At 45.4% G+C, this 16,305-nt stretch overlaps 12 non-coding genes across 12 annotated transcripts; all 12 read left to right on the forward strand.

Moving 5' to 3' along the window:
- Window positions 1-842: 842 nt before the first annotated feature.
- On the forward strand, window positions 843-1,033 carry LOC141158356 (U2 spliceosomal RNA). Its single transcript, XR_012248386.1, has one exon. It is a non-coding gene; the product is annotated as a U2 spliceosomal RNA (small nuclear RNA).
- A 1,116-nt stretch (window positions 1,034-2,149) lies between these two features.
- On the forward strand, window positions 2,150-2,340 carry LOC141159603 (U2 spliceosomal RNA). The gene has a single exon (XR_012249606.1). It is a non-coding gene; the product is annotated as a U2 spliceosomal RNA (small nuclear RNA).
- Window positions 2,341-3,462: 1,122 nt separating this feature from the next.
- LOC141158358 (U2 spliceosomal RNA) lies at window positions 3,463-3,653 on the forward strand. The gene has a single exon (XR_012248388.1). It is a non-coding gene; the product is annotated as a U2 spliceosomal RNA (small nuclear RNA).
- A 1,119-nt stretch (window positions 3,654-4,772) lies between these two features.
- LOC141158359 (U2 spliceosomal RNA) lies at window positions 4,773-4,963 on the forward strand. The gene has a single exon (XR_012248389.1). It is a non-coding gene; the product is annotated as a U2 spliceosomal RNA (small nuclear RNA).
- Window positions 4,964-6,083: 1,120 nt separating this feature from the next.
- LOC141158360 (U2 spliceosomal RNA) lies at window positions 6,084-6,274 on the forward strand. The gene has a single exon (XR_012248390.1). It is a non-coding gene; the product is annotated as a U2 spliceosomal RNA (small nuclear RNA).
- Window positions 6,275-7,392: 1,118 nt separating this feature from the next.
- On the forward strand, window positions 7,393-7,583 carry LOC141158361 (U2 spliceosomal RNA). The gene has a single exon (XR_012248391.1). It is a non-coding gene; the product is annotated as a U2 spliceosomal RNA (small nuclear RNA).
- Window positions 7,584-8,705: 1,122 nt separating this feature from the next.
- LOC141159694 (U2 spliceosomal RNA) lies at window positions 8,706-8,896 on the forward strand. The gene has a single exon (XR_012249695.1). It is a non-coding gene; the product is annotated as a U2 spliceosomal RNA (small nuclear RNA).
- Window positions 8,897-10,015: 1,119 nt separating this feature from the next.
- On the forward strand, window positions 10,016-10,206 carry LOC141158362 (U2 spliceosomal RNA). Its single transcript, XR_012248392.1, has one exon. It is a non-coding gene; the product is annotated as a U2 spliceosomal RNA (small nuclear RNA).
- A 1,124-nt stretch (window positions 10,207-11,330) lies between these two features.
- Window positions 11,331-11,521, forward strand: LOC141158363 (U2 spliceosomal RNA). The gene has a single exon (XR_012248393.1). It is a non-coding gene; the product is annotated as a U2 spliceosomal RNA (small nuclear RNA).
- A 1,116-nt stretch (window positions 11,522-12,637) lies between these two features.
- Window positions 12,638-12,828, forward strand: LOC141159904 (U2 spliceosomal RNA). The gene has a single exon (XR_012249898.1). It is a non-coding gene; the product is annotated as a U2 spliceosomal RNA (small nuclear RNA).
- A 1,121-nt stretch (window positions 12,829-13,949) lies between these two features.
- LOC141158364 (U2 spliceosomal RNA) lies at window positions 13,950-14,140 on the forward strand. The gene has a single exon (XR_012248394.1). It is a non-coding gene; the product is annotated as a U2 spliceosomal RNA (small nuclear RNA).
- Window positions 14,141-15,258: 1,118 nt separating this feature from the next.
- On the forward strand, window positions 15,259-15,449 carry LOC141158365 (U2 spliceosomal RNA). Its single transcript, XR_012248395.1, has one exon. It is a non-coding gene; the product is annotated as a U2 spliceosomal RNA (small nuclear RNA).
- The last annotated feature ends 856 nt before the right edge of the window (window positions 15,450-16,305 follow it).

Genomic DNA, 16,305 nt, shown 5'->3' on the forward strand with positions numbered 1-16,305 from the left:
AGCTTTCACCTAAATAACTACAGGTGGTGAGATAAGCTGCACAATATAATTGACCTTTCAGTATATTGTTGCACACACACTATCTATTTAGCAATTGCCCTTGTTATCAACAGCAGCCTTTTAAACTCACCTGAGCTAACAGGTATGTGAGCTGGTTACTCTGCTGCGCTTAAAATTTCTTTTTTGGTTTGCTACAATGCCTTTTCTGAAACGTTGTCTCCCTCTGCTGGAACACTGACTTCTTTCATTTAATGCCTGCAGACTATAAAAGAGAAACCAACCCAAAAAGTTTGGTTGATTAGTCTGTGGCATTCTTTTAAACTGTTGCTTATGGCGGTCTCTGTGAGCTTCTCAGTGACATTCAGCCATCCAGGTATCCCGCCTGCAGTAGACGGAATGTGGCAATGGAACGCTGGCTGCGCGTGTCATAATAGGCTCTGAGCCTTTATATACCTGCGCACAGCAGCAGCCACCTTCAGTCTGCTGCTGGAAAGCCAGCAGCAGCAGCAGCAGCAGGAGAGGTAATGAATCAGCAACCCTCCTGCTAAGGGTAGACAGCTGCTCGTTCCACCCCCCCCCCCCGCCTTAATTGGTTCTCCTCCCTTCCAACGGTGTTGAGGCGGGTGGGAACAGCCGGGGGTTGAGGGTACTGTGCTAAAAGAGGTGGAGTTATGCAGATCTAAAACGCGTGGATTGCAGCAGCAGCAAGCCGAAAAGTGCAGGCATGTGAGGGATCTAGAGGTTGACAGCATGTCTTCTTAACGGGAGTCCAGGTGGCCATCTCCACAAATATACTTTTCAGAATCCTTGGGTGGCACCGTAGTCGGATACCAATTCTGGTTATCGCTTCTCGGCCTTTTGGCTAAGATCAAGTGTAGTATCTGTTCTTATCAGTTTAATATCTGATACGTCCCCTATCTGGGGACCATATATTAAATGGATTTTTAGAACAGGGAGATGGAAAAAGAGCTTGCTCTGTCCACTCCACGCATTGACCTGGTATTGCAGTATCTCCAGGACCGGTGCACCCCTTCTTTAATGCAGTTTCTAAAATCAGAAAGAATTGAATTCAATGCTTTTTGTTCATTTGGCTTGTTTGTCGGATTTTGGGATGGACTCTTTGGCTTTGCTTTTCTTCTCCTCATTGGATTTTTCATGTTAAAAGTTGCAGAAGCCAGATGACAAGCTCATTTTGGTTCAACTTCAGCAACTGTGCATTGCATTGCCATGTAATGTAATGCAATGCTATCTATCTAGCTCTCCCTCTATACTTCCTTTTGGATAAACAGACATATTAGGCAAGCATTTTGGAGCTTTCACCTAAATAACTACAGGTGGTGAGATAAGCTGCACAATATAATTGACCTTTCAGTATATTGTTGCACACACACCATCTATTTAGCAAATGCCCTTGTTATCAACAGCAGCCTTTTAAACTCACCTGAGCTAACAGGTATGTGAGCTGGTTACTCTGCTGCGCTTAAAATTTCTTTTTTGGTTTGCTACAATGCCTTTTCTGAAACGTTGTCTCCCTCTGCTGGAACACTGACTTCTTTCATTTAATGCCTGCAGACTATAAAAGAGAAACCAACCCAAAAAGTTTGGTTGATTAGTCTGTGGCATTCTTTTAAACTGTTGCTTATGGCGGTCTCTGTGAGCTTCTCAGTGACATTCAGCCATCCAGGTATCCCGCCTGCAGTAGACGGAATGTGGCAATGGAACGCTGGCTGCGCGTGTCATAATAGGCTCTGAGCCTTTATATACCTGCGCACAGCAGCAGCCACCTTCAGTCTGCTGCTGGACAGCCAGCAGCAGCAGCAGCAGGAGAGGTAATTAATCAGCAACCCTCCTGCTAAGGGTAGACAGCTGCTCGTTCCACCCCCCCCCCCGCCTTAATTGGTTCTCCTCCCTTCCAACGGTGTTGAGGCGGGTGGGAACAGCCGGGGGTTGAGGGTACTGTGCTAAAAGAGGTGGAGTTATGCAGATCTAAAACGCGTGGATTGCAGCAGCAGCAAGCCGAAAAGTGCAGGCATGTGAGGGATCTAGAGGTTGACAGCATGTCTTCTTAACGGGAGTCCAGGTGGCCATCTCCACAAATGGACTTTTCAGAATCCTTGGGTGGCACCGTAGTCGGAAACCAATTCTGGTTATCGCTTCTCGGCCTTTTGGCTAAGATCAAGTGTAGTATCTGTTCTTATCAGTTTAATATCTGATACGTCCCCTATCTGGGGACCATATATTAAATGGATTTTTAGAACAGGGAGATGGAAAAAGAGCTTGCTCTGTCCATTCCACGCATTGACCTGGTATTGCAGTATCTCCAGGACCGGTGCACCCCTTCTTTAATGCAGTTTCTAAAATCAGAAAGAATTGAATTCAATGCTTTTTGTTCATTTGGCTTGTTTGTCGGATTTTGGGATGGACTCTTTGGCTTTGCTTTTCTTCTCCTCATTGGATTTTTCATGTTAAAAGTTGCAGAAGCCAGATGACAAGCTCATTTTGGTTCAACTTCAGCAACTGTGCATTGCATTGCCATGTAATGTACTGCAATGCTATCTATCTAGCTCTCCCTCTATACTTCCTTTTGGATAAACAGACATATTAGGCAAGCATTTTGGAGCTTTCACCTAAATAACTACAGGTGGTGAGATAAGCTGCACAATATAATTGACCTTTCAGTATATTGTTGCACACACACCATCTATTTAGCAAATGCCCTTGTTATCAACAGCAGCCTTTTAAACTCACCTGAGCTAACAGGTATGTGAGCTGGTTACTCTGCTGCGCTTAAAATTTATTTTTTGGTTTGCTACAATGCCTTTTCTGAAACGTTGTCTCCCTCTGCTGGAACACTGACTTCTTTCATTTAATGCCTGCAGACTATAAAAGAGAAACCAACCCAAAAAGTTTGGTTGATTAGTCTGTGGCATTCTTTTAAACTGTTGCTTATGGCGGTCTCTGTGAGCTTCTCAGTGACATTCAGCCATCCAGGTATCCCGCCTGCAGTAGACGGAATGTGGCAATGGAACGCTGGCTGCGCGTGTCATAATAGGCTCTGAGCCTTTATATACCCGCGCACAGCAGCAGCCACCTTCAGTCTGCTGCTGGACAGCCAGCAGCAGCAGCAGCAGCAGCAGGAGAGGTAATTAATCAGCAACCCTTCTGCTAAGGGTAGACAGCTGCTCGTTCCACCCCCCCCCCCGCCTTAATTGGTTCTCCTCCCTTCCAACGGTGTTGAGGCGGGTGGGAACAGCCGGGTGTTGAGGGTACTGTGCTAAAAGAGGTGGAGTTATGCAGATCTAAAACGCGTGGATTGCAGCAGCAGCAAGCCGAAAAGTGCAGGCATGTGAGGGATCTAGAGGTTGACAGCATGTCTTCTTAACGGGAGTCCAGGTGGCCATCTCCACAAATGGACTTTTCAGAATCCTTGGTTGGCACCGTAGTCGGAAACCAATTCTGGTTATCGCTTCTCGGCCTTTTGGCTAAGATCAAGTGTAGTATCTGTTCTTATCAGTTTAATATCTGATACGTCCCCTATCTGGGGACCATATATTAAATGGATTTTTAGAACAGGGAGATGGAAAAAGAGCTTGCTCTGTCCACTCCACGCATTGACCTGGTATTGCAGTATCTCCAGGACCGGTGCACCCCTTCTTTAATGCAGTTTCTAAAATCAGAAAGAATTGAATTCAATGCTTTTTGTTCATTTGGCTTGTTTGTCGGATTTTGGGATGGACTCTTTGGCTTTGCTTTTCTTCTCCTCATTGGATTTTTCATGTTAAAAGTTGCAGAAGCCAGATGACAAGCTCATTTTGGTTCAACTTCAGCAACTGTGCATTGCATTGCCATGTAATGTAATGCAATGCTATCTATCTAGCTCTCCCTCTATACTTCCTTTTGGATAAACAGACATATTAGGCAAGCATTTTGGAGCTTTCACCTAAATAACTACAGGTGGTGAGATAAGCTGCACAATATAATTGACCTTTCAGTATATTGTTGCACACACACCATCTATTTAGCAAATGCCCTTGTTATCAACAGCAGCCTTTTAAACTCACCTGAGCTAACAGGTATGTGAGCTGGTTACTCTGCTGCGCTTAAAATTTCTTTTTTGGTTTGCTACAATGCCTTTTCTGAAACGTTGTCTCCCTCTGCTGGAACACTGACTTCTTTCATTTAATGCCTGCAGACTATAAAAGAGAAACCAACCCAAAAAGTTTGGTTGATTAGTCTGTGGCATTCTTTTAAACTGTTGCTTATGGCGGTCTCTGTGAGCTTCTCAGTGACATTCAGCCATCCAGGTATCCCGCCTGCAGTAGACGGAATGTGGCAATGGAACGCTGGCTGCGCGTGTCATAATAGGCTCTGAGCCTTTATATACCTGCGCACAGCAGCAGCCACCTTCAGTCTGCTGCTGGACAGCCAGCAGCAGCAGCAGCAGCAGGAGAGGTAATTAATCAGCAACCCTCCTGCTAAGGGTAGACAGCTGCTCGTTCCACCCCCCCCCCCGCCTTAATTGGTTCTCCTCCCTTCCAACGGTGTTGAGGCGGGTGGGAACAGCCGGGGGTTGAGGGTACTGTGCTAAAAGAGGTGGAGTTATGCAGATCTAAAACGCGTGGATTGCAGCAGCAGCAAGCCGAAAAGTGCAGGCATGTGAGGGATCTAGAGGTTGACAGCATGTCTTCTTAACGGGAGTCCAGGTGGCCATCTCCACAAATGGACTTTTCAGAATCCTTGGGTGGCACCGTAGTCGGAAACCAATTCTGGTTATCGCTTCTCGGCCTTTTGGCTAAGATCAAGTGTAGTATCTGTTCTTATCAGTTTAATATCTGATACGTCCCCTATCTGGGGACCATATATTAAATGGATTTTTAGAACAGGGAGATGGAAAAAGAGCTTGCTCTGTCCACTCCACGCATTGACCTGGTATTGCAGTATCTCCAGGACCGGTGCACCCCTTCTTTAATGCAGTTTCTAAAATCAGAAAGAATTGAATTCAATGCTTTTTGTTCATTTGGCTTGTTTGTCGGATTTTGGGATGGACTCTTTGGCTTTGCTTTTCTTCTCCTCATTGGATTTTTCATGTTAAAAGTTGCAGAAGCCAGATGACAAGCTCATTTTGGTTCAACTTCAGCAACTGTGCATTGCATTGCCATGTAATGTAATGCAATGCTATCTATCTAGCTCTCCCTCTATACTTCCTTTTGGATAAACAGACATATTAGGCAAGCATTTTGGAGCTTTCACCTAAATAACTACAGGTGGTGAGATAAGCTGCACAATATAATTGACCTTTCAGTATATTGTTGCACACACACTATCTATTTAGCAATTGCCCTTGTTATCAACAGCAGCCTTTTAAACTCACCTGAGCTAACAGGTATGTGAGCTGGTTACTCTGCTGCGCTTAAAATTTCTTTTTTGGTTTGCTACAATGCCTTTTCTGAAACGTTGTCTCCCTCTGCTGGAACACTGACTTCTTTCATTTAATGCCTGCAGACTATAAAAGAGAAACCAACCCAAAAAGTTTGGTTGATTAGTCTGTGGCATTCTTTTAAACTGTTGCTTATGGCGGTCTCTGTGAGCTTCTCAGTGACATTCAGCCATCCAGGTATCCCGCCTGCAGTAGACGGAATGTGGCAATGGAACGCTGGCTGCGCGTGTCATAATAGGCTCTGAGCCTTTATATACCTGCGCACAGCAGCAGCCACCTTCAGTCTGCTGCTGGAAAGCCAGCAGCAGCAGCAGCAGCAGGAGAGGTAATTAATCAGCAACCCTCCTGCTAAGGGTAGACAGCTGCTCGTTCCACCCCCCCCCCCCGCCTTAATTGGTTCTCCTCCCTTCCAACGGTGTTGAGGCGGGTGGGAACAGCCGGGGGTTGAGGGTACTGTGCTAAAAGAGGTGGAGTTATGCAGATCTAAAACGCGTGGATTGCAGCAGCAGCAAGCCGAAAAGTGCAGGCATGTGAGGGATCTAGAGGTTGACAGCATGTCTTCTTAACGGGAGTCCAGGTGGCCATCTCCACAAATATACTTTTCAGAATCCTTGGGTGGCACCGTAGTCGGAAACCAATTCTGTTTATCGCTTCTCGGCCTTTTGGCTAAGATCAAGTGTAGTATCTGTTCTTATCAGTTTAATATCTGATACGTCCCCTATCTGGGGACCATATATTAAATGGATTTTTAGAACAGGGAGATGGAAAAAGAGCTTGCTCTGTCCACTCCACGCATTGACCTGGTATTGCAGTATCTCCAGGACCGGTGCACCCCTTCTTTAATGCAGTTTCTAAAATCAGAAAGAATTGAATTCAATGCTTTTTGTTCATTTGGCTTGTTTGTCGGATTTTGGGATGGACTCTTTGGCTTTGCTTTTCTTCTCCTCATTGGATTTTTCATGTTAAAAGTTGCAGAAGCCAGATGACAAGCTCATTTTGGTTCAACTTCAGCAACTGTGCATTGCATTGCCATGTAATGTAATGCAATGCTATCTATCTAGCTCTCCCTCTATACTTCCTTTTGGATAAACAGACATATTAGGCAAGCATTTTGGAGCTTTCACCTAAATAACTACAGGTGGTGAGATAAGCTGCACAATATAATTGACCTTTCAGTATATTGTTGCACACACACCATCTATTTAGCAAATGCCCTTGTTATCAACAGCAGCCTTTTAAACTCACCTGAGCTAACAGGTATGTGAGCTGGTTACTCTGCTGCGCTTAAAATTTCTTTTTTGGTTTGCTACAATGCCTTTTCTGAAACGTTGTCTCCCTCTGCTGGAACACTGACTTCTTTCATTTAATGCCTGCAGACTATAAAAGAGAAACCAACCCAAAAAGTTTGGTTGATTAGTCTGTGGCATTCTTTTAAACTGTTGCTTATGGCGGTCTCTGTGAGCTTCTCAGTGACATTCAGCCATCCAGGTATCCCGCCTGCAGTAGACGGAATGTGGCAATGGAACGCTGGCTGCGCGTGTCATAATAGGCTCTGAGCCTTTATATACCTGCGCACAGCAGCAGCCACCTTCAGTCTGCTGCTGGACAGCCAGCAGCAGCAGCAGCAGCAGGAGAGGTAATTAATCAGCAACCCTCCTGCTAAGGGTAGACAGCTGCTCGTTCCACCCCCCCCCCGCCTTAATTGGTTCTCCTCCCTTCCAACGGTGTTGAGGCGGGTGGGAACAGCCGGGGGTTGAGGGTACTGTGCTAAAAGAGGTGGAGTTATGCAGATCTAAAACGCGTGGATTGCAGCAGCAGCAAGCCGAAAAGTGCAGGCATGTGAGGGATCTAGAGGTTGACAGCATGTCTTCTTAACGGGAGTCCAGGTGGCCATCTCCACAAATGGACTTTTCAGAATCCTTGGGTGGCACCGTAGTCGGAAACCAATTCTGGTTATCGCTTCTCGGCCTTTTGGCTAAGATCAAGTGTAGTATCTGTTCTTATCAGTTTAATATCTGATACGTCCCCTATCTGGGGACCATATATTAAATGGATTTTTAGAACAGGGAGATGGAAAAAGAGCTTGCTCTGTCCACTCCACGCATTGACCTGGTATTGCAGTATCTCCAGGACCGGTGCACCCCTTCTTTAATGCAGTTTCTAAAATCAGAAAGAATTGAATTCAATGCTTTTTGTTCATTTGGCTTGTTTGTCGGATTTTGGGATGGACTCTTTGGCTTTTCTTTTCTTCTCCTCATTGGATTTTTCATGTTAAAAGTTGCAGAAGCCAGATGACAAGCTCATTTTGGTTCAACTTCAGCAACTGTGCATTGCATTGCCATGTAATGTACTGCAATGCTATCTATCTAGCTCTCCCTCTATACTTCCTTTTGGATAAACAGACATATTAGGCAAGCATTTTGGAGCTTTCACCTAAATAACTACAGGTGGTGAGATAAGCTGCACAATATAATTGACCTTTCAGTATATTGTTGCACACACACCATCTATTTAGCAAATGCCCTTGTTATCAACAGCAGCCTTTTAAACTCACCTGAGCTAACAGGTATGTGAGCTGGTTACTCTGCTGCGCTTAAAATTTCTTTTTTGGTTTGCTACAATGCCTTTTCTGAAACGTTGTCTCCCTCTGCTGGAACACTGACTTCTTTCATTTAATGCCTGCAGACTATAAAAGAGAAACCAACCCAAAAAGTTTGGTTGATTAGTCTGTGGCATTCTTTTAAACTGTTGCTTATGGCGGTCTCTGTGAGCTTCTCAGTGACATTCAGCCATCCAGGTATCCCGCCTGCAGTAGACGGAATGTGGCAATGGAACGCTGGCTGCGCGTGTCATAATAGGCTCTGAGCCTTTATATACCCGCGCACAGCAGCAGCCACCTTCAGTCTGCTGCTGGACAGCCAGCAGCAGCAGCAGCAGCAGCAGGAGAGGTAATTAATCAGCAACCCTTCTGCTAAGGGTAGACAGCTGCTCGTTCCACCCCCCCCCCCGCCTTAATTGGTTCTCCTCCCTTCCAACGGTGTTGAGGCGGGTGGGAACAGCCGGGGGTTGAGGGTACTGTGCTAAAAGAGGTGGAGTTATGCAGATCTAAAACGCGTGGATTGCAGCAGCAGCAAGCCGAAAAGTGCAGGCATGTGAGGGATCTAGAGGTTGACAGCATGTCTTCTTAACGGGAGTCCAGGTGGCCATCTCCACAAATGGACTTTTCAGAATCCTTGGGTGGCACCGTAGTCGGAAACCAATTCTGGTTATCGCTTCTCGGCCTTTTGGCTAAGATCAAGTGTAGTATCTGTTCTTATCAGTTTAATATCTGATACGTCCCCTATCTGGGGACCATATATTTAATGGATTTTTAGAACAGGGAGATGGAAAAAGAGCTTGCTCTGTCCACTCCACGCATTGACCTGGTATTGCAGTATCTCCAGGACCGGTGCACCCCTTCTTTAATGCAGTTTCTAAAATCAGAAAGAATTGAATTCAATGCTTTTTGTTCATTTGGCTTGTTTGTCGGATTTTGGGATGGACTCTTTGGCTTTGCTTTTCTTCTCCTCATTGGATTTTTCATGTTAAAAGTTGCAGAAGCCAGATGACAAGCTCATTTTGGTTCAACTTCAGCAACTGTGCATTGCATTGCCATGTAATGTAATGCAATGCTATCTATCTAGCTCTCCCTCTATACTTCCTTTTGGATAAACAGACATATTAGGCAAGCATTTTGGAGCTTTCACCTAAATAACTACAGGTGGTGAGATAAGCTGCACAATATAATTGACCTTTCAGTATATTGTTGCACACACACCATCTATTTAGCAAATGCCCTTGTTATCAACAGCAGCCTTTTAAACTCACCTGAGCTAACAGGTATGTGAGCTGGTTACTCTGCTGCGCTTAAAATTTCTTTTTTGGTTTGCTACAATGCCTTTTCTGAAACGTTGTCTCCCTCTGCTGGAACACTGACTTCTTTCATTTAATGCCTGCAGACTATAAAAGAGAAACCAACCCAAAAAGTTTGGTTGATTAGTCTGTGGCATTCTTTTAAACTGTTGCTTATGGCGGTCTCTGTGAGCTTCTCAGTGACATTCAGCCATCCAGGTATCCCGCCTGCAGTAGACGGAATGTGGCAATGGAACGCTGGCTGCGCGTGTCATAATAGGATCTGAGCCTTTATATACCTGCGCACAGCAGCAGCCACCTTCAGTCTGCTGCTGGACAGCCAGCAGCAGCAGCAGCAGCAGGAGAGGTAATTAATCAGCAACCCTCCTGCTAAGGGTAGACAGCTGCTCGTTCCACCCCCCCCCCCGCCTTAATTGGTTCTCCTCCCTTCCAACGGTGTTGAGGCGGGTGGGAACAGCCGGGGGTTGAGGGTACTGTGCTAAAAGAGGTGGAGTTATGCAGATCTAAAACGCGTGGATTGCAGCAGCAGCAAGCCGAAAAGTGCAGGCATGTGAGGGATCTAGAGGTTGACAGCATGTCTTCTTAACGGGAGTCCAGGTGGCCATCTCCACAAATGGACTTTTCAGAATCCTTGGGTGGCACCGTAGTCGGAAACCAATTCTGGTTATCGCTTCTCGGCCTTTTGGCTAAGATCAAGTGTAGTATCTGTTCTTATCAGTTTAATATCTGATACGTCCCCTATCTGGGGACCATATATTAAATGGATTTTTAGAACAGGGAGATGGAAAAAGAGCTTGCTCTGTCCACTCCACGCATTGACCTGGTATTGCAGTATCTCCAGGACCGGTGCACCCCTTCTTTAATGCAGTTTCTAAAATCAGAAAGAATTGAATTCAATGCTTTTTGTTCATTTGGCTTGTTTGTCGGATTTTGGGATGGACTCTTTGGCTTTGCTTTTCTTCTCCTCATTGGATTTTTCATGTTAAAAGTTGCAGAAGCCAGATGACAAGCTCATTTTGGTTCAACTTCAGCAACTGTGCATTGCATTGCCATGTAATGTAATGCAATGCTATCTATCTAGCTCTCCCTCTATACTTCCTTTTGGATAAACAGACATATTAGGCAAGCATTTTGGAGCTTTCACCTAAATAACTACAGGTGGTGAGATAAGCTGCACAATATAATTGACCTTTCAGTATATTGTTGCACACACACCATCTATTTAGCAAATGCCCTTGTTATCAACAGCAGCCTTTTAAACTCACCTGAGCTAACAGGTATGTGAGCTGGTTACTCTGCTGCGCTTAAAATTTCTTTTTTGGTTTGCTACAATGCCTTTTCTGAAACGTTGTCTCCCTCTGCTGGAACACTGACTTCTTTCATTTAATGCCTGCAGACTATAAAAGAGAAACCAACCCAAAAAGTTTGGTTGATTAGTCTGTGGCATTCTTTTAAACTGTTGCTTATGGCGGTCTCTGTGAGCTTCTCAGTGACATTTAGCCATCCAGGTATCCCGCCTGCAGTAGACGGAATGTGGCAATGGAACGCTGGCTGCGCGTGTCATAATAGGCTCTGAGCCTTTATATACCTGCGCACAGCAGCAGCCACCTTCAGTCTGCTGCTGGACAGCCAGCAGCAGCAGCAGCAGCAGGAGAGGTAATTAATCAGCAACCCTCCTGCTAAGGGTAGACAGCTGCTCGTTCCACCCCCCCCCCCCCCCCGCCTTAATTGGTTCTCCTCCCTTCCAACGGTGTTGAGGCGGGTGGGAACAGCCGGGGGTTGAGGGTACTGTGCTAAAAGAGGTGGAGTTATGCAGATCTAAAACGCGTGGATTGCAGCAGCAGCAAGCCGAAAAGTGCAGGCATGTGAGGGATCTAGAGGTTGACAGCATGTCTTCTTAACGGGAGTCCAGGTGGCCATCTCCACAAATGGACTTTTCAGAATCCTTGGGTGGCACCGTAGTCGGAAACCAATTCTGGTTATCGCTTCTCGGCCTTTTGGCTAAGATCAAGTGTAGTATCTGTTCTTATCAGTTTAATATCTGATACGTCCCCTATCTGGGGACCATATATTAAATGGATTTTTAGAACAGGGAGATGGAAAAAGAGCTTGCTCTGTCCACTCCACGCATTGACCTGGTATTGCAGTATCTCCAGGACCGGTGCACCCCTTCTTTAATGCAGTTTCTAAAATCAGAAAGAATTGAATTCAATGCTTTTTGTTCATTTGGCTTGTTTGTCGGATTTTGGGATGGACTCTTTGGCTTTGCTTTTCTTCTCCTCATTGGATTTTTCATGTTAAAAGTTGCAGAAGCCAGATGACAAGCTCATTTTGGTTCAACTTCAGCAACTGGGCATTGCATTGCCATGTAATGTAATGCAATGCTATCTATCTAGCTCTCCCTCTATACTTCCTTTTGGATAAACAGACATATTAGGCAAGCATTTTGGAGCTTTCACCTAAATAACTACAGGTGGTGAGATAAGCTGCACAATATAATTGACCTTTCAGTATATTGTTGCACACACACCATCTATTTAGCAAATGCCCTTGTTATCAACAGCAGCCTTTTAAACTCACCTGAGCTAACAGGTATGTGAGCTGGTTACTCTGCTGCGCTTAAAATTTCTTTTTTGGTTTGCTACAATGCCTTTTCTGAAACGTTGTCTCCCTCTGCTGGAACACTGACTTCTTTCATTTAATGCCTGCAGACTATAAAAGAGAAACCAACCCAAAAAATTTGGTTGATTAGTCTGTGGCATTCTTTTAAACTGTTGCTTATGGCGGTCTCTGTGAGCTTCTCAGTGACATTCAGCCATCCAGGTATCCCGCCTGCAGTAGACGGAATGTGGCAATGGAACGCTGGCTGCGCGTGTCATAATAGGCTCTGAGCCTTTATATACCTGCGCACAGCAGCAGCCACCTTCAGTCTGCTGCTGGACAGCCAGCAGCAGCAGCAGCAGCAGGAGAGGTAATTAATCAGCAACCCTCCTGCTAAGGGTAGACAGCTGCTCGTTCCACCCCCCCCGCCTTAATTGGTTCTCCTCCCTTCCAACGGTGTTGAGGCGGGTGGGAACAGCCGGGGGTTGAGGGTACTGTGCTAAAAGAGGTGGAGTTATGCAGATCTAAAACGCGTGGATTGCAGCAGCAGCAAGCCGAAAAGTGCAGGCATGTGAGGGATCTAGAGGTTGACAGCATGTCTTCTTAACGGGAGTCCAGGTGGCCATCTCCACAAAAGGACTTTTCAGAATCCTTGGGTGGCACCGTAGTCGGAAACCAATTCTGGTTATCGCTTCTCGGCCTTTTGGCTAAGATCAAGTGTAGTATCTGTTCTTATCAGTTTAATATCTGATACGTCCCCTATCTGTGGACCATATATTAAATGGATTTTTAGAACAGGGAGATGGAAAAAGAGCTTGCTCTGTCCACTCCACGCATTGACCTGGTATTGCAGTATCTCCAGGACCGGTGCACCCCTTCTTTAATGCAGTTTCTAAAATCAGAAAGAATTGAATTCAATGCTTTTTGTTCATTTGGCTTGTTTGTCGGATTTTGGGATGGACTCTTTGGCTTTGCTTTTCTTCTCCTCATTGGATTTTTCATGTTAAAAGTTGCAGAAGCCAGATGACAAGCTCATTTTGGTTCAACTTCAGCAACTGTGCATTGCATTGCCATGTAATGTAATGCAATGCTATCTATCTAGCTCTCCCTCTATACTTCCTTTTGGATAAACAGACATATTAGGCAAGCATTTTGGAGCTTTCACCTAAATAACTACAGGTGGTGAGATAAGCTGCACAATATAATTGACCTTTCAGTATATTGTTGCACACACACCATCTATTTAGCAAATGCCCTTGTTATCAACAGCAGCCTTTTAAACTCACCTGAGCTAACAGGTATGTGAGCTGGTTACTCTGCTGCGCTTAAAATTTCTTTTTTGGTTTGCTACAATGCCTTTTCTGAAACGTTGTCTCCCTCTGCTGGAACACTGACTTCTTTCATTTAATGCCTGCAGACTATAAAAGAGAAACCAACCCAAAAAGTTTGGTTGATTAGTCTGTGGCATTCTTTTAAACTGTTGCTTATGGCGGTCTCTGTGAGCTTCTCAGTGACATTCAGCCATCCAGGTATCCCGCCTGCAGTAGACGGAATGTGGCAATGGAACGCTGGCTGCGCGTGTCATAATAGGCTCTGAGCCTTTATATACCTGCGCACAGCAGCAGCCACCTTCAGTCTGCTGCTGGACAGCCAGCAGCAGCAGCAGCAGCAGGAGAGGTAATTAATCAGCAACCCTCCTGCTAAGGGTAGACAGCTGCTCGTTCCACCCCCCACCCCCCGCCTTAATTGGTTCTCCTCCCTTCCAACGGTGTTGAGGCGGGTGGGAACAGCCGGGGGTTGAGGGTACTGTGCTAAAAGAGGTGGAGTTATGCAGATCTAAAACGCGTGGATTGCAGCAGCAGCAAGCCGAAAAGTGCAGGCATGTGAGGGATCTAGAGGTTGACAGCATGTCTTCTTAACGGGAGTCCAGGTGGCCATCTCCACAAATGGACTTTTCAGAATCCTTGGGTGGCACCGTAGTCGGAAACCAATTCTGGTTATCGCTTCTCGGCCTTTTGGCTAAGATCAAGTGTAGTATCTGTTCTTATCAGTTTAATATCTGATACGTCCCCTATCTGGGGACCATATATTAAATGGATTTTTAGAACAGGGAGATGGAAAAAGAGCTTGCTCTGTCCACTCCACGCATTGACCTGGTATTGCAGTATCTCCAGGACCGGTGCACCCCTTCTTTAATGCAGTTTCTAAAATCAGAAAGAATTGAATTCAATGCTTTTTGTTCATTTGGCTTGTTTGTCGGATTTTGGGATGGACTCTTTGGCTTTGCTTTTCTTCTCCTCATTGGATTTTTCATGTTAAAAGTTGCAGAAGCCAGATGACAAGCTCATTTTGGTTCAACTTCAGCAACTGTGCATTGCATTGCCATGTAATGTAATGCAATGCTATCTATCTAGCTCTCCCTCTATACTTCCTTTTGGATAAACAGACATATTAGGCAAGCATTTTGGAGCTTTCACCTAAATAACTACAGGTGGTGAGATAAGCTGCACAATATAATTGACCTTTCAGTATATTGTTGCACACACACCATCTATTTAGCAAATGCCCTTGTTATCAACAGCAGCCTTTTAAACTCACCTGAGCTAACAGGTATGTGAGCTGGTTACTCTGCTGCGCTTAAAATTTCTTTTTTGGTTTGCTACAATGCCTTTTCTGAAACGTTGTCTCCCTCTGCTGGAACACTGACTTCTTTCATTTAATGCCTGCAGACTATAAAAGAGAAACCAACCCAAAAAGTTTGGTTGATTAGTCTGTGGCATTCTTTTAAACTGTTGCTTATGGCGGTCTCTGTGAGCTTCTCAGTGACATTCAGCCATCCAGGTATCCCGCCTGCAGTAGACGGAATGTGGCAATGGAACGCTGGCTGCGCGTGTCATAATAGGCTCTGAGCCTTTATATACCTGCGCACAGCAGCAGCCACCTTCAGTCTGCTGCTGGACAGCCAGCAGCAGCAGCAGCAGCAGGAGAGGTAATTAATCAGCAACCCTCCTGCTAAGGGTAGACAGCTGCTCGTTCCACCCCCCCCCCGCCTTAATTGGTTCTCCTCCCTTCCAACGGTGTTGAGGCGGGTGGGAACAGCCGGGGGTTGAGGGTACTGTGCTAAAAGAGGTGGAGTTATGCAGATCTAAAACGCGTGGATTGCAGCAGCAGCAAGCCGAAAAGTGCAGGCATGTGAGGGATCTAGAGGTTGACAGCATGTCTTCTTAACGGGAGTCCAGGTGGCCATCTCCACAAATGGACTTTTCAGAATCCTTGGGTGGCACCGTAGTCGGAAACCAATTCTGGTTATCGCTTCTCGGCCTTTTGGCTAAGATCAAGTGTAGTATCTGTTCTTATCAGTTTAATATCTGATACGTCCCCTATCTGGGGACCATATATTAAATGGATTTTTAGAACAGGGAGATGGAAAAAGAGCTTGCTCTGTCCACTCCACGCATTGACCTGGTATTGCAGTATCTCCAGGACCGGTGCACCCCTTCTTTAATGCAGTTTCTAAAATCAGAAAGAATTGAATTCAATGCTTTTTGTTCATTTGGCTTGTTTGTCGGATTTTGGGATGGACTCTTTGGCTTTGCTTTTCTTCTCCTCATTGGATTTTTCATGTTAAAAGTTGCAGAAGCCAGATGACAAGCTCATTTTGGTTCAACTTCAGCAACTGTGCATTGCATTGCCATGTAATGTAATGCAATGCTATCTATCTAGCTCTCCCTCTATACTTCCTTTTGGATAAACAGACATATTAGGCAAGCATTTTGGAGCTTTCACCTAAATAACTACAGGTGGTGAGATAAGCTGCACAATATAATTGACCTTTCAGTATATTGTTGCACACACACCATCTATTTAGCAAATGCCCTTGTTATCAACAGCAGCCTTTTAAACTCACCTGAGCTAACAGGTATGTGAGCTGGTTACTCTGCTGCGCTTAAAATTTCTTTTTTGGTTTGCCACAATGCCTTTTCTGAAACGTTGTCTCCCTCTGCTGGAACACTGACTTCTTTCATTTAATGCCTGCAGACTATAAAAGAGAAACCAACCCAAAAAGTTTGGTTGATTAGTCTGTGGCATTCTTTTAAACTGTTGCTTATGGCGGTCTCTGTGAGCTTCTCAGTGACATTCAGCCATCCAGGTATCCCGCCTGCAGTAGACGGAATGTGGCAATGGAACGCTGGCTGCGCGTGTCATAATAGGCTCTGAGCCTTTATATACCTGCGCACAGCAGCAGCCACCTTCAGTCTGCTGCTGGGCAGCCAGCAGCAGCAGCAGCAGCAGGAGAGGTAATTAATCAGCAACCCTCCTGCTAAGGGTAGACAGCTGCTCGTTCCACACCCCCC

This window comes from Phyllobates terribilis, unplaced genomic scaffold, assembly GCF_046119375.1.
Source record: "Phyllobates terribilis strain yellow unplaced genomic scaffold, ASM4611937v1 Scaffold_8__6_contigs__length_399053987, whole genome shotgun sequence".
NCBI classification, from domain to species: domain Eukaryota; kingdom Metazoa; phylum Chordata; class Amphibia; order Anura; family Dendrobatidae; genus Phyllobates; species Phyllobates terribilis.